Raw genomic sequence first — 16,270 nt, 5'->3', positions numbered from 1 at the left:
TCAGCCCCCCATGCAGTATAATGCCCCCTGCCATATCAGCCCCCCATACAGTATAATGCCCCCATATGTGCATAATAGAAAAAGAGCATAATTACTTACCTATCCCCGTTCCCACGCCGGTTGTAGGATCCTTCGCCTCCTCCGGTGTGTGCTATGAGTGACTCGGTGCAGACAGGCGCGATGATGTCGCTATCAGCCCCCATGCCATATCAGCCCCCCATGCAGTATAATGGCCCCCCATATCTGCCCCCATACAGTATAATGCCCCCATATAAGCTCCCCATACAGTAAAATGCCCCATATCAGCTCCCCATACAGTATAATGCCCCCATATCAGCTCCCCATACAGTAAAATGCCCCCCATATGAGCTCCCCATACAGTATAATGCCCCTCCAAATCAACTCCCCATACAGTATAATGCCCCCATATGAGCTCCCCATACAGTATAATGCCTCCATATCAGCTCCCCATACAGTCTAATGCCCCCATATCAGCTCCCCATACAGTATAATGCCCCCAAATCAGCCCTCATACAGTATAATGCCCCTCCATATCAGCTCCCATACAGTATAATGCCCTCCATGTCAGCTCCCCATACAGTATAATGCCCCCATATCAGCTCCCCATACAGTATAATGCCCCCAAATCAGCCCTCATACAGTATAATGCCCCTCCATATCAGCTGCCATACAGTATAATGCCCCCCATATCAGCCCCCCATACAGTATAATGCAATGCCCTCCATTTCAGCTACCATACAGTATAATGCCACCCATATCAAATCCCCATACAGTATAATGCCCCCCATATGAGCTCCCCATACAGTATAATGCCCCTCCATATCAGCCCCCATACAGTATAATGCCCCCATATCAGCTCCCCATACAGTATAATGTCCCATCATATCAGCCCCCCAAAACAGTATAATGCCCCTCCATATCAGCTCCGCATACAGTATAATGCCCCCCATATGAGCTCCCCATACAGTATAATGCCCCTCCATATCAGCCCCCATACAGTATAATGCCCCTCAATATCAGCTCCCATACAGTATAATGCCCCCATATCAGCTCCCCATACAGTATAATGCCCCCATATCAGCTCCCCATACAGTATAATGCCCCCATATGATCTCCCCATATAGTATAATGCCCCCATATGAGCTCCCCATACAGTATAATGCCCCCATATGATCTCCCCATATAGTATAATGCCCCCATATGAGCTCCCCATACAGTATCATGCCCCCCATATCAGCCCCCCCATACAGTATAATTCCCCCATATGAGCCCCATGCAGTATAATGCCCCCATCTTATCAGCCCCCATGCCATATCAGCCCCCCATGCAGTATAATGCCCCCTGCCATATCAGCCCCCCATACAGTATAATGCCCCCATATGTGCATAATAGAAAAAGAGCATAATTACTTACCTATCCCCATTTCCACGCCGGGTGGAGGATCCTTCGCCTCCTCCGGTGTGTGCTATGAGTGACTCGGTGCAGACAGGCGCGATGATGTCGCTACATCCCGCCTGCCTGCGTCGAGCTGCTCAGGGCACGGTGAATGCTGGATCAATGAAACGTCAGCTCCTTGCTCCAGCATTGAATGGAACCGGGACCTTGGTGAGTGACTCGCGACCCCCCGGAGGTCTTCACAAGACCCCCCAGGGGTACGCGGCCCACAGTGTGTAATGTATTGTATTGTATTGTGCCTTTTGTGGTGGAGAGAGGAGGGGGGCTATAATTTAACAACCCCCCGCCTCCACCGCAAACCGCACAATACAACACAATACATTACAAGGCAACACAATACATTACAACAACACAATACATTGCATTACAATACAGACTCTGCAGCTCACCTGGAGTCCTCCGCATCGGCTCTTCCACTGCACTGGCTGGAAGACGTGTCACCTGACAACACGAAGTGTATCATGTGACGGTAACCAAGAAGTGCCGGCTTCACGGCACAGAAAATTTATTTAACAAGCATGCTGTATGGCAATGCGGGCCCGTGGGCCCCCCAGGCTTAGGGGCCCGGTCGCAACTGCGACCACTGCGACCCCTATAGCTACGCCACTGGGTGTGTTCCAATACTTTTGTCCGCATAGTGTATGTTTTTTTCATTTTAAGAAAGCATAAAAAATATGCTTAAAATATTTATTTGAAAGGATACTTTTTATATACCTACTTATATATGAGATTACATTAGCTCAATTAAATGTCATATCTTACAGTTGCCATGGTGACAGTATTTAGAAAGATTTTTTTCCAAAAGAGAATGTAATGGGATTGTTAGCATTTCTCCTAACTTTGTGAAGCAGGGTTTTTTTTTTTTTTTTTTAAAGGCTTATATTTTATTATTGGTACAGATTCTGAAAAGCTTCAAAAGGATGTAGGTTAAATCTCTGAAAGACTATTCCAGCACATTTTGTCTCCCATTACCTCTTACTTATTACATAAATTCTCATCAAATACCTCCTTATCTCTACTGAACAATCTCAATGTAGGACAGTAAGCTGGTAAGATTTTTATTAACATTTTATTTTATCGTGTGGTGGTTGTGTTACTTATTTTCTTTAAAGAGAACTTTTCACCTGCCCATACATGTGCTGCTGAGTGTACCATGTAATGGGCAGGGCTGCACAAACCTAGTCTCAGTTTACATTTTTTTTTCTATCCTCCTCTGTTATTTAGATATCAGTGCCGTTATATTTGGCGCCCGATATGTAAATAACCCCCTGAACTTTCAATGGGGCGTTTATTTCTAAATAACATGGGGGCGTGTTACTTATCGCTCTCACACTGTCCAATCAGCTACAGACAGTGTGAGAGCGGCTTGTGCTGTGTGATCTCTCTCGTGAGATCACACATTCTTGACGTTCTGCGGAGAGCGTGTGCATGCACACTCACTCATGCACGCCGGCCCATTTGCGCGCACATCTTCGATGTCGCCGCTCCCGACTATACTTCCGCCGCCATGAAACAGAAAACGAGGACAAGAAGATCTACTCACATCCAGGCATGTGAATAGATCTTCTTCTCTTCGTCTGTATGGGCAGGTGAAAGGTTCTCTTTAATAAACAGGACATGGGTAAAATATATTTGCTGAATTTAAAAGGAAATTGTTAGTCAACATGAGTAACACCTGGATTCATAGTTCACTACCAATTACTGTGAAATGGTAATGTACAATCTCACTAAAATTATATTTTGTTTACACCAGTTTGTTAGAGTATTCCTCCTTTTAGGTGATGGCTATTGAAGTCCGGGTCGGTCAGAGATTCCAAATTGTTCAGCGCGCCGGAGAGTTGTAACACAGAGACATGTTGGTGGTTTGTCAAAGTGCCTACATCATCTTAAGGGTGTTCTCTAGGTTTAACCACTCTTATTACTTTTAAAGCTCCTTTCTTAAATTTTTTAAGCATATATGGAACAAGTACACATTTTTCTAATACATAGGCAGCAAGGCAGAGCAGCAATATTTGAAACACAGACTGTACTGTACCCATTATCCTGCCTGCAAGGCCCTTAAACCAATTAGCAGGAGTGAGGAAGGACAAGGTGCTTCCCCACCATGATTCCTGGCTATCCTCAGAGGAAATGCTGCTTCAGGTATTTTTCATGCATTTCCTCTACTAGCTTAATCTGTGCTTTCACATGAAAGTTACCTTGAAGATCAATATAGTGGCAGCAAATAGGTCCAACTACCTGACACATGCCTCCTTGGGCAGCTGTGAGGTAATCCAAAACAATAGTATGTTGGTTTACTACTATTAGAATTTGGGCCTGTACTGCATTAGTCTGGTTTATCATACCTAGAATGGTGAATATCTGATTGTCTGGGTATTTCATAGCTTCTACCAACTTGTCCCATGTTTGCATTATCATTGGCCAAACGAACAGTGTACTGAAAAACTTGTTGGTCCTCCCTGCTGACACTATGTAAGGTCTGCCATTCGACCTGGGGTGGTTATCTGCTGCCCTTTTAAAAAGCATATGTTTGAGTACATTTTTATAAGGTACTTCATCATGTGGAAGAATAAATGTGGCAGGTGTTAAGTGCCTTGAGCTCCTAGACGTAACCGTTTGTATGCACTATGGCCGCAAAATATATATATCTTCAGGTAATGCATAACTATGTGTATGTCCAGAAAGAGTCTTTGTCACTGCATCTACTAGTGCTACTTCTTGATCCTTAACACACCATCTGTGCTAGTTGCCAAATTTTCACCCAGAAGGATAACAGTCACTTTTATTATTTTATTCTTTACACATTCAAAATTGTCTTCCCAACTGTTGGAGCAATTGGAAGACATATTGGTTCTAATTATAAAACTAGTAACGGTTTTGTTAGCATTACGTCGTTTCATCTGCACACACTGGGGATATGTTTTTCACAGCTTGTGGTATTTATTTTACTGAAGCTCGGCAGGATTTTCTGAACTGGTATGTCCCCCACTTCGGAGAATTGGGTCACTAATCTATCTTGGGTGGTTTCCCCAATAGTATATAAATTACTCTGATTCCTAGTGGAGACATTCACTTGCCACCAGTGATATGCAATCCATGTCCCCACTGGAAGGCCTACTAAAGTGGTATTCCAACACTGGTTATCCTTCCTTTCCATACCTCTATCTACAAATATGGAAAAGGAATTACTTAGAAGCTCATGAAATGAGACTGGTATGGCTAAATATCGCATAGATTTAGCTGCAATGGGTTCATGTACATATCCAACAGTTTGGGAAGAGAGAGAAAAAACACACGGCGCCACCTTGTGAAAATCAGTGGGTAAAGGATGAGACGAGAGGGCATGTATCATGCTCACCTAGGTAGGATGTTAAAAGGCATGTAAAACCACAGTGCTGCTGCCAGATCCGAGTCGGTATCCCGAGGGGACCGTTTTGTTGAAGGGAAAAGGAGGAGAAAATTTGGATCTTTCGGAGGGCGCTGCTGCGTGGTGGAATTGATAAGAACAAAGTCCAGGGTATAATATACGAGAAGTTTTATTTCAATGAGTGGCTACGCGTTTCAACGCCGAACAAGCGTCTTCCTCAGGCCATGTGCATACTATGTTAACAGCATTTATATAACATGTTGAACCCACATGTTATATAAATGCTGTTAACATAGTATGCACATGGCCTGAGGAAGACGCTTGTTCGGCGTTGAAACGCGTAGCCACTCATTGAAATAAAACTTCTCGTATATTATACCCTGGACTTTGTTCTTATCAATTCCATCACGCAGCAGCGCCCTCCGAGAGATCCAAATTTTCATATCCAACAGTTTGTCACATTGTCCACCAGAACCTTATGGAGAATCTGATGTGTTTGATTAAATTGTTGTCGCAGTCTTCCTTCAATACATCATTCAGCATTCCCACCAGGGGCAACATCAACACCAACCCGCCAGAGTCAACATTGACATGAGAAACATAAACCAATGCTTCTGGATTCAAAATCTTTTTGCAGTGGCTGACGTGTACCCAGGTATCTTTTCCTTTTAACTATACTGACATTGCTGTGGTCAGTTGGACCTGGTAGGGTCCGTCAAAATGGGGCTCAAGACTTTTTCTCACGTGTCTTTTAAGTACTAACCAATATCCAGGTAGCAACTTGTGAGTCCCTTTTCTAGAATCTGGGTCTGGAATTGAAGAAAATACAAATATGTGTCTCAGTCAACTGTTGATGTACAGCTCCCCCATAAGATGTGAGGTCTCCATGGTTGGCCTGCATCTGAAATACAGTCCAGGTTGCGGGGGGCTCTCCAAAGAGTATTTCATAAGTTGACATTTTTGTCTTTCGGTCTAGGGTGACCCTGATAGAATATAGGGCTATTGAAAGGCATTCAGTCCATGGCTTCTTAATTTCTACAATAGCTTTCTGGATTTTTAACTTCAATGTGCCATTTAGCCTTTCTACCTTCCCACTACTCTGGGTGTGGTTAGGGTATATGGTACGCAAGCACAATTCCTAGGGACTAAAGTATTTCTTTCAATATCTGTCCTGTGAAAATGGGTGCCTCCAGCACTTTCAATTACTTCTGGGACCCCATATCTACACACTACTTCACTAAGAAGCTGTGGTTTTAGCATTTGCATTCATTACCGGCGAGACTTCTGGCCATCCAGAAAACAGGTCTACACATACCAGTACCTATTCATACAGTCCTACCTTTGGAAGTTGTATGTAGTCAATCTGCAGTCACTGAATCTGGCAGTCTGGTCGGGGGGGGGGGGTATACCGAGGAGGTACCTTGGTTATTTTACCTGGGTTACTGAGGGCACATATCATGCACCCTTGCACAGACCTTGTTGCTGCATTGTTGAACCTTGTGGTCAGCCAAGTAGAAGAGGCTAAGTTGCAGATAGTTTCCTTAGACTGCTGAGTAGGGCCAAGAGCGAGATGAGCCATCTTAGAGTATAAAACCCTTGATAGACAAGTTAGCTTACCACAGCGCCAGACACCTTCCTTATCTGGTTCCGCTCCCTTCTTTCCCCATTTTTGTGTTCCCCTTGAGGGGCTTGTTTCTGTAAAGTAAACAATAAAGAGTGTTTAACCCCATGGCTGGGGGTAGTGGCAGTGGGCAGGGTCACCATTACCTTGGCAGCGTCTGCTCTCCTGTTACCTCAGGAGTAGTTTCTTTAGTATGGGCTTGTACTTTGAGTATTGCTACCTTTGTCGGGAGCTCTAAAGCCTTGAACAAAAGGGTTACTGCTTCTGCATTCTTGATTGGCTTACCCGAAGCTTTAACAAAATTTCTACTATGCCAGATAGGCCCAAAGTCATGGGCGATCCCAAAGGCACACCTGCTGTCGGTGTGGACATTAGCAGTCTTAACTTGTGCCAGTCTACATACTTCAGCAAGCGCCATTAGCTGCGTCTCCTGAGCAGATTTGCTTGGAGGGAGTGGTTTCTGCACAATTACCTCACTGATAGTTACAGTGTATTCCTGTTTTTGCTTCTCCATTCTGGTGGTATCTAGAACCATCTACAAAAAACTCAAAGTCTGCATTAGAAATGGGTATTTCAACAAGCTTTTCAAGTCCTTTGGCTTCACTTTCCATTATCTCGAGGCAGTCACGTCCGTGGTTGCTGACCATGAACTCCTTCCATCCAGTCGACGCCCTTCTTTCTAGGTGATGTCTGCACATACGGCCGTCCTGTTCCACAGTGACCACCAGGGTGGAGAGATTGAGCTGATTGCTCCCAGAGCACCCTGGGCTATAAGAAAGTCCCAGCCCCTTCCTCCCATGCCTGATCGTTGTTTGTCGTATCCTAGTTTGTCTATGCAAATGGTTTCCTAGTGTCTTCCAGTTTCCAGTGTTTCCCATACCTGCATCCTGCATCCTGGTCAAGTGCCGTACTGAGCTGTAGTCGTCCTCTGTTGCATACCACACCTGTCCTGCTACACCACGCCTGACATCTGCCTGTTGCCTAGTCCCAGCTGAACCTGCCTTGCTACTGTCCGAGCTGCCACAGTTACCCTATACGAACTATAGACGGTTTCCTGCGCCCTGTTGGCCAGCTGCCATACCGCCAAGGTGGTACGGTCCAGTGGGTCCATGAACCCTACGTAGCAGTATGCTCAGGCTCTGGTACCTGCTGGTTGATCCAAGACCAAGATGACGTCAGAAGAGATGCCAGCGGATATGCTGGACCTCCGGTCTCGACAGGACCAACTACTCCAGGCCTTGAACATTCTCGCACGTCTGCAGGAGGCACAAGCTGCCTTTCCTCCTACTACACCTCCTGGCAGTGTTGATCCTGAGACTACACCTCCTGGCAGAGATGATCCCCGTTTTTCTTTTGCCACTTCCTGACCGCTATGATGGAGACGCAGGTACCTGTCGTGGATTTTTGAACCAGTGCCAGATCCACTTCTGCCTGTATGCAAGGGCATTTTCGTCTGATGGCGCAAGGGTCGCTTTCATCATCTCTCTCCTCACTGGCAAGGCTCTTGCATGAGCGAATCCTGTCTGGGACAAGGACCAGAGACCTGTGACTTCCAGGTCTTCCTCCGGACTTTTCGCATCGTGTTTGAGGAGCCTGGACAAGTCTCATCTGCAGCGGCTTCCTTGATAAACATATGCCAAGGAGACTTCCGGGAGAACTGTTGTGGAACAATGAGGCCTTGGCGGCTACATTCTGGCAGGGACTGTCGCCTAAGATTAAGGACAAACTTGCCGCTCGAGATCTACCATCTACCCTGGATGACCTCATCCTTCTGTCCGCCCGGATTGATATGAGGATCTGAGAACGGCTCCAAGAAGCTCGTCGGGAGGGAGGCCTTCCTAGTCCGGTCCCACCCTTGCAGCAACCTCTGCTGTCCTTAGGTGCCGATCCTCCTAAGGAGTTCGTGAGGATGGACCAGTGTAAGCTATCTCCCCAGGAGAAAAAACGCAAACGCACTTCGGTACTCCGTCTACATTGCGGCCTCGGAGGCCATCTTGTGCGTCTGTGTCCCCAAAAGTCCCAAAGCCTAGGGTTGCTAGGAGAGACAACCTGGGGTAAAAAAGGACTTCCATCTAAATTGTCCATACCTGTGACCATAGTGTCCAGCGAGAAAACGCATCGGGTCTCTGCGTATATGGACACTGGATCTGCTCCTAATTTCATTTGTACAGACCTGGTGGATCTTCTTCAATTAACCACTAGCCCTCTGGAGAGGCCATTGATGGTTGCATCGGTAAATGGACTACCTCTGACAGACCCAGATATAGCGGTGACCAAGCCACTGAGGCTCCAAGTGGGAGCTCTCCACTCCGAGCTGTTATTGTTCTTTGTCTTGTCCAAGGCCGTTAACCCCGTGCTGGTGGGCCTGCCTTGGCTCCGATTACATGCCCCAGTCCTGGACTGGAACTCTGGATAGGTTCTCCAGTGGGGTCCCGAGTGTCACAACCGTTGCCTGGGACAGATTCGGCTCAGCCTCCTCTGCCTCAGTCATTGCCAGGATTGCCTGGACATTATGCTGCATTTTCGGACGTCTTCAGCAAGAGGGAGGCGGAGACGCTGCCCCCACACTGGGCGTATGACTGCCCTATCGAGCTGATTCCTGGTGCATCCCTTCCCCGTGGTAGGGTATATCCTCTCTCCTTACCAGAGACTATGTCCATGTCCGCCTATGTTAAAGAGAATTTGGAGCGGAGCTTCATACGGAAATCTTCCTCCCCGGCAGGAGCCGGGTTCTTCTTCGTCAAGAAAAAGGATGGTTCTCTGCGTCCCTGTATCGACTACCGGGGTCTCAACCACATCACGTTGAAAAATAAGTATCCGTTGCCATTGATTTCAGAACTATTTTATCGTATACGCGGTGCCAAGATTTTTTCCAAACTAGACCTGCGTGGGGCTTACAACCTAATCCGGATTCGCCGGGGTGACGAATGGAAGACTGCATTTAACACTAGTGATGAATATCTAGTAATGCCCTTCGGCCTGTGTAATGCTCCCGCGGTCTTCCAGGAGTTTGTTTATTACATCTCCGTGACCTCCTCTATGTTTGTTTAGTAGTCTATCTTGATTTTATCTCCAGATCCTATGACTCATCAGAGACATGTCCGTCAAGTTTTGCTGCGGTTAAGGAAGAATCGTCTGTACGCTAAGTTGGAGAAGTGCGTATTTGAGAGAGATGCTCTACCCTTCTTGGGCTACATCGTCTCGAATCGAGGTCTCGAGATGGATCCTGAAAAGGTAAAGTCTGTCCTGGAATGGCCACGCCCTCAATGCTTGAGGGCCATACAGCGCTTTCTGGGATTCGCCAATTTTTACAGACAGTTCATCCCAAACTTCTCCTCACTGACATCTCATATATCTAACCTCACCAAGAAGTGCATGAATGCCAAGGTGTGGACTCCTGAGGCAGAGCCTGCATTCAATAGCCTGAAGAGTGCCTTCACGTCAGCCTCTATCCTTCATCATCCAGATGTTTCTCTACAGTTCTCGTTGGAGGTGGACACCTCCTCTGTCGGTGCTGGTGCACTCCTGTTCCAGAGAGGTTCCAAGGGCAAGTCAATTGTATGTGGATATTAATATAAGCTCATCTCTTCCGCAGAACGCAACTACTCGATTGGGGATTGACTCTGGAGGAGTGGAGACATCTACTAGAGGGCGCAGCTCATCCCATCCTAATTTTTACAGACCACAAGAATCTCACCTATCTCCAGACTGCCAACGGCTGAATCCTCGTCAGGCCAGGTGGTTGCTGTTCTTTACCAGGCTCCAGTTTGAGCTCTCTTATCGCCTGGCTGACAAAAATGTGAGGGCCGATGCTTTGTCCAGGTCTTTCGAGACAGAAGACACCATGGAAATTCCACAGAACATTATTGAACCGTCTTGCAATGTCTCTGTCAACCCCCTGCAAATTGGGGACATTCCTACTGGGAGGACATTTGTGCGCCTGGCTGACAGAGGGAGAATCCTCGGCTGGGGACACTCCTCTAGACTGGCAGGTCACGCGGGGACCGGTAAGACCCGAGATCTGATTGCCCTCATTTCTGGTGGCCCACGCTGGTCAAGGACATTATGAACTTTGTTTCTTCCTGCTCAGTGAGTGTGTGCAGCTAACAAGGTCGCTCACTCCAGACCTGCTGGCCTGCTCCAGCCATTGCCTGTGCCAGATGCTCCCTGGCAGCATATAGCTATGGACTATATCACTGACTTGCCTCTATCTGCTGGATGCAGTACTGTCTGGGTGGTGGTGGATCGATTTTCGAAGATGGTCCACTTCGTTCCTCTGACCGTTCTTCCATTTGCCCTTCAACTAGCCAAGCTTTTCATCCAACACATCTTCCGCCTGCACGGCTTGCTGTTCAGTTCACCTCGAAGCTCTGGAGAGCCCTCTGCAGACTCCTAGGTGTAAAGTTGGACTTTTCCTCTGCCTATCATCCTCAGCCCAATGGTCAGGTCGAGAGGATCAATCAGATCTTGGAGAACTACCTACGCCACTTAATGTCCGAGCTGCATGATGACTGTGTGCAGTTGCTCCCGTGGGCTGAATTCTCATACAATAATCAAACAAGGAATACACCGTTCTTTATTGTCTATGGCCAACACCCACTAATTCCTTTCCAAGTGCCTGTTACGTCCGAGGTACCAGCAGCTGACACTGCTCCAGATGCTTTTTTCCTATAAGGCAACGAACCCTATATTCCACGCTATCAACAGAAGGTATTGAATTGTTCACATAATTCCTAATAATGAAAATAACCTTTATTAAAGGCATGTAGCCTATATTCTAAAAACAACGCATGAGCCCAGAAACCTTATCACTCATATAGATGTAATGGTCAGTCTATGCTAACATCAGTAGAATTAATTTACCGTCTATACTAGAGGGAAGTGTCTGCAGATCGCTATCCCAGAATTTATTCTGAGCTGATGGTATCTTAAAAACATTCAACAAAGCACTCCCGAAATGTTTTCGCTGAGATGGCGTCATCAGGGGTACAATGGGGCAATGGCCCTGAGGACACCATCTCGGCAAAACATGATGGGGGGGTGCTTTATTGAATGTTTTTAACATACCATCAGCTCAGAATCAATTCTGGGATAGCGATCTGCAGACACTTCCCTCTAGTATAGACAGGGGCATTGCTAATGGCTAATGGACCCCAGTGCAAAAGTTCTTCTTGGGCTCCCCCCCAACTTCTTCTCATGGCCGACGGCCTCCTAAGTGACCCAATGATGCTGCACTAGCAACCAGGGGCGTCACTAAGGTCTTAAAACATCAGGGGAGACAGCATATCTTTAGCACTACGACCCCATAGCTATGGATCGGATTAGATACATTGGCTTAGCAGACTTTATCACATATGATAGGATTAGATAGGCCCAGCTGGCTGACATTGTGGCTCCAACGCTGGACCCAGAAAAGGTAATTATAATAATTGCTTTGCTGTTTTTATGTGTTACTAATTTGTTTGTGTTTTTTCTCAGGTTCTGTTGTTGGATTACTTCAGATTCGAGGACTATTTCGATAACGGCTTTTCTTGTTTTCAATAAAATGGTTAACAAGAATCGTGTGGAGGTTTTTCATATCAATAAAATATTTTTTCTATGTCAATTTATTTAAACTTTATTACTACCGCCTTAGTAATGGCCACTGGCTGATTGACAGCGTGCATTAATAATGCGGGGCTTAATGTTAGCCGGTGAAAAGGCTAGCACTAACCCCATGGTTACCAGGAAGAGCCGGATGTGATCCAATACCCAACCATCTGTAGTGATGGACGTATACTGGGGAGGCCGCAGGCTGGTATTATTAGACTTGGAAAGGCCAGAAACCTTGGCCCTTCTCACCCTGGTAATGCTAGCCTGCTGCTGCTATGTTGTGTCTTGTAATACCAGCCTGCGGCAGCTCCAGTTCGCACCCGTCACTACAGATGGTCGAGTACTGGATCGCACCCGGCTCTTCCTGATATCCCTGGTGGCGGTGGGTACCAGGGTAATAGGGAGGGTTAATGCTAGCCTCTGCACCGACTAACATTAAGCCCCACCTTAGTAATGGATGCTGTCAATCAGCCAGCGGCCATTACTAAGGCGGTAGTAATAAAGTTTAAAAAAAATACAAAGACATAAAAAAAATATTTTATTGAAATAAAAAACCCCCACACAACCCTCGTTAACCATTTTATTGAAAATAAAAAAAAGCCGGCATCAAAGTAGTCCTCAAATATGATGTAGTCCAACAACCGAACCTGTAAAAAAAAGCACAAACACAAAAAAAACTCATTAGTAACACGTGGTATTCTTAGATACAACGCCCATGTGAGATACTGTCTGATGGGCCCTGTATCTAACCCTACCACATGATAGGCTTAGATACAGGGCCCCAGCAGACAGTAATCTTATACAGTATAAGATTACTGTCTGCCTGGGTCGTGTTTCTAAGCCTACAATGTAGTAGGCTGTGATACAGGGCCCATCAGACAGGATCACACATGTGCCATGTATCTAAGCCTACCATGTGGTAGGCTTAGATAGAGGACCCATGTGTGATCCTGTCTGATGGGCGCTGTATCTAAGCCTACCACATGGTAGGTTTAGATACAGGGCCACAGCAGACAGTAACATTATACTTAGCCTCCTCTTTGGCTCCGGGCGAAGCGGAGATCGTTACGCTATCCAGCAGTGCAGCGTTGTGTGTGGCGCACAGCGTCGTGACGTCAAATACATCAGGACCTCCGCTGCGCTGGGAACGAGGAGGATAAGTATACTGTTACTATAGTAACAGGGGCTCATGTAGTTTATTACATAGGCCCCAGTTACCATAGTAACTTATAGTAGACAGGGTTCGGGTGCGGTCGCAGTTGCAAACACTGTGACCCCTATAGCTACGCCAATGGGTATAGACATTATATTAATTCTACTGCTATTAGCAGAGACTGACCATTACATCTATATGAGTGATAAGTTTTCTGGGCTCATGGGTTGATTTTAGAATATAGACTACGTGTTATTGTCATTATTAGGATTTATGTGAATAGAACAATTCAATACCTACTGTTAGTAGTGTGGAAAATAGGGTTAGTTGCCTTACAGGCAAATTGTCTTTTGAAGATCTTGACTGGCCCTCACAGAGCCCTGACCTAATCCCCATGGAACACCTTTGGGATGAGTTATAATAGAGTTTGCGAGCCAGGACCTCTCATCCAACATCAGTGTCTGACCTCACAAATGCTCTTCTGGATGAATTCCCAAAAATTCCAACAGACACTCCAAAATCTTGTAGAAAGACTTCCCAGAAGAGTGGAAGCTGTTTGAGCTGCAAAGCAGGGATCAACTTCATATTAATGTCTATGAATTAAGAATAGGATGTCATAAAAGCTGCTGTAGGTGTAATGTGTAGGTGTCCCACTACTTTTGTCCATATAGTGAACCTTTTAATAAGCCAATTAGACCTATAGCCCATTGAGAACAATGAACTAAATGTACTAAGAGGATGAAACAGGCCATTGTAAAATCTGACAGCAGCTACCCTGCTTGTTAACAGTTTGCAGGTAGCAACAGGAGACTTTTTTGTATTTTTCAGTCTGCACATAGTGAAAACAAATGAAAAACACAAAATCTTCTCTTTAAACTTCTATTTTCAGTTTATCTACAGAGTGAATAAGGATTACAGCTTGTACAAAGACCTCATATTGTTATCTATTTCCTACTACCTAGAGCAGACCCATTTTTATTAATTTACTCTTATAGCAAATGTAGACAGCCAATGGAACATCACCACCCAAAGATAAATACAAATGACCATGAAAGTGAAGCAGCCTATTTTCTGTCCTATGTGGAAATAGTTCTGTACAAATAGAGAGGTTTTTAATAGGAGAACAGAGTAATTGGAAAGAAATTGTGCTGGCATCGAGTTACAAAGTTTGAACCTACATCTCTTTGAAATGATTGAGAATCTATTCCAGTGATAACAGATAATAATTTCAAAAACCCTGCTTCAAAATGTTCTAGGCGCTGCCTGCAATTCCACTGACATTACATTGGGATAATGAAAAAGTCCATTTATTAGCAGGTACCGTATGTAAAATGTTCTGGATCAAATAAATACTTGACTAATAGTTATCTTTTATTTAAATCTTTATTATAATTGATATATTGTTCCATAGCTATAATTTATAGAATATGTTTTCTAGTAGACAAAGCATTAAAATTGTCATGAAATTCAGTGACAACTCAAAAATTTATGCTATATCTAAAATTATTTGTGTTCGATTTATCCGGTTTGTTCCGCAGGGGAGCAGAGTACCCAGTGCTTTTGGAGGTTGCCCATTACTTGCCACATATCTTTGGTAACTCAGTGGACAGAGAGACATTTTTAGATAAGGAATTACCCACCCCAGCTGAGATGGCACTTACTGACTTGCTAATTTTTTTTTAGGTAGCAGTGAGCCCCCTTGCCTACAGGTCCCCTGTGCAGATACACAGGCTGCACATATGTTATTTATTCTATGTCCAAAGCTTATCTGAATAAAATTCAGTGCAGTTTCTAGGGAATTTGGCCAACGTGGCGAATATCAAATAAGTCCCCCACACCTCACAAACACACAGACACACATCAAATAATGCGAACAACATTAATATTAAGGCTCTGCCTATTCAAGTTAGAGATGAGCCAGAGAGGGATAGAAGTAGTAGTCAGTAACATTAACTCACAATCACTATTACTACTACCCTTTTTTTGCCTCCTCTTTAAAGAGGCTCTGTCACCAGATTAAAAATGCCCTATCTCCTACATCATTTTATCGGCGCTGGAATGTAGTTAACAGCAGTGTTCTTTATTTTGAGAAACGATCTTTTTTCAGAAAGTTATGACCTTTATTACATTTATGCAAATTCGTTTCTTAATGCCCAACTGGGCGTTTTTTAACTTTTAACCAAGTGAGCACATTACAAAGAAGTGTATGATGCTGACCAATCAGCATCATACACTTCTCTCCATTACACCGAAGCTTGTTTCACTGAACAGCGTGATCTCGTGTGACGTCACTTCCACCCACAGGTCCTTCGTCTCTAGGGAGTTCCATATGCTTACCTGCACTGTGTGATGCTGCAGATACAACGACTGTAACTTCCCATACGCCTGGAGACGATCTATATTCAGTCTTCAGATGCAGGGATGAAGGACCTGTGGGCGGAAGTGACGTCACAGCGTGGTCTCGCGAAATCACGCTGTTCAGTGAAACAAGCTCGGGTGTAATGAAGAGAAGTTTATGATGCTGATTGGTCAGCGTCATACACTTCTTTGTAATACGCCCACTTGGTTAAAAGTTAAAAAACGCCCAGTTGGGCATTAAGAAACTAATTTGCATAAATGTAATAAAGGTCATAACTTGCTGAAAAAAGATCGTTTCTCAAAATAAAGAACACTGCTGTTAACTACATTCCAGCACCGATAAAATGATGTAGGAGATAGGGCATTTTTAATCTGGTGACAGAGCCTCTTTAACTCCCATAGATAGAGAAGGAATATACAGTAGAACTAATTAATGATATATTCTGTCTGAATGGACTATTACTATCTTGCTGGTCTGACTCTGTGAGTGACTGAGTGGTGTACTGTTACCACTCTCTGATTCTTTTCTAACTCACTGACACAAAGCAGGAATATAGTAACAGCCATTGCCAGTGCAAAATTATATTATGTAAACATACAGTATAATAATGTAAATGTAATACATATTTTTTAAATTATATCAAATTAGTGGACGGTGGAATGCCTGCTGCTGCCCTCACTCCTCCCAGACCTTATCAAACAG

This window comes from Rhinoderma darwinii, chromosome 2, assembly GCF_050947455.1.
Source record: "Rhinoderma darwinii isolate aRhiDar2 chromosome 2, aRhiDar2.hap1, whole genome shotgun sequence".
Taxonomy (NCBI): domain Eukaryota; kingdom Metazoa; phylum Chordata; class Amphibia; order Anura; family Rhinodermatidae; genus Rhinoderma; species Rhinoderma darwinii.
This window is presented reverse-complemented; position numbering follows the sequence as displayed.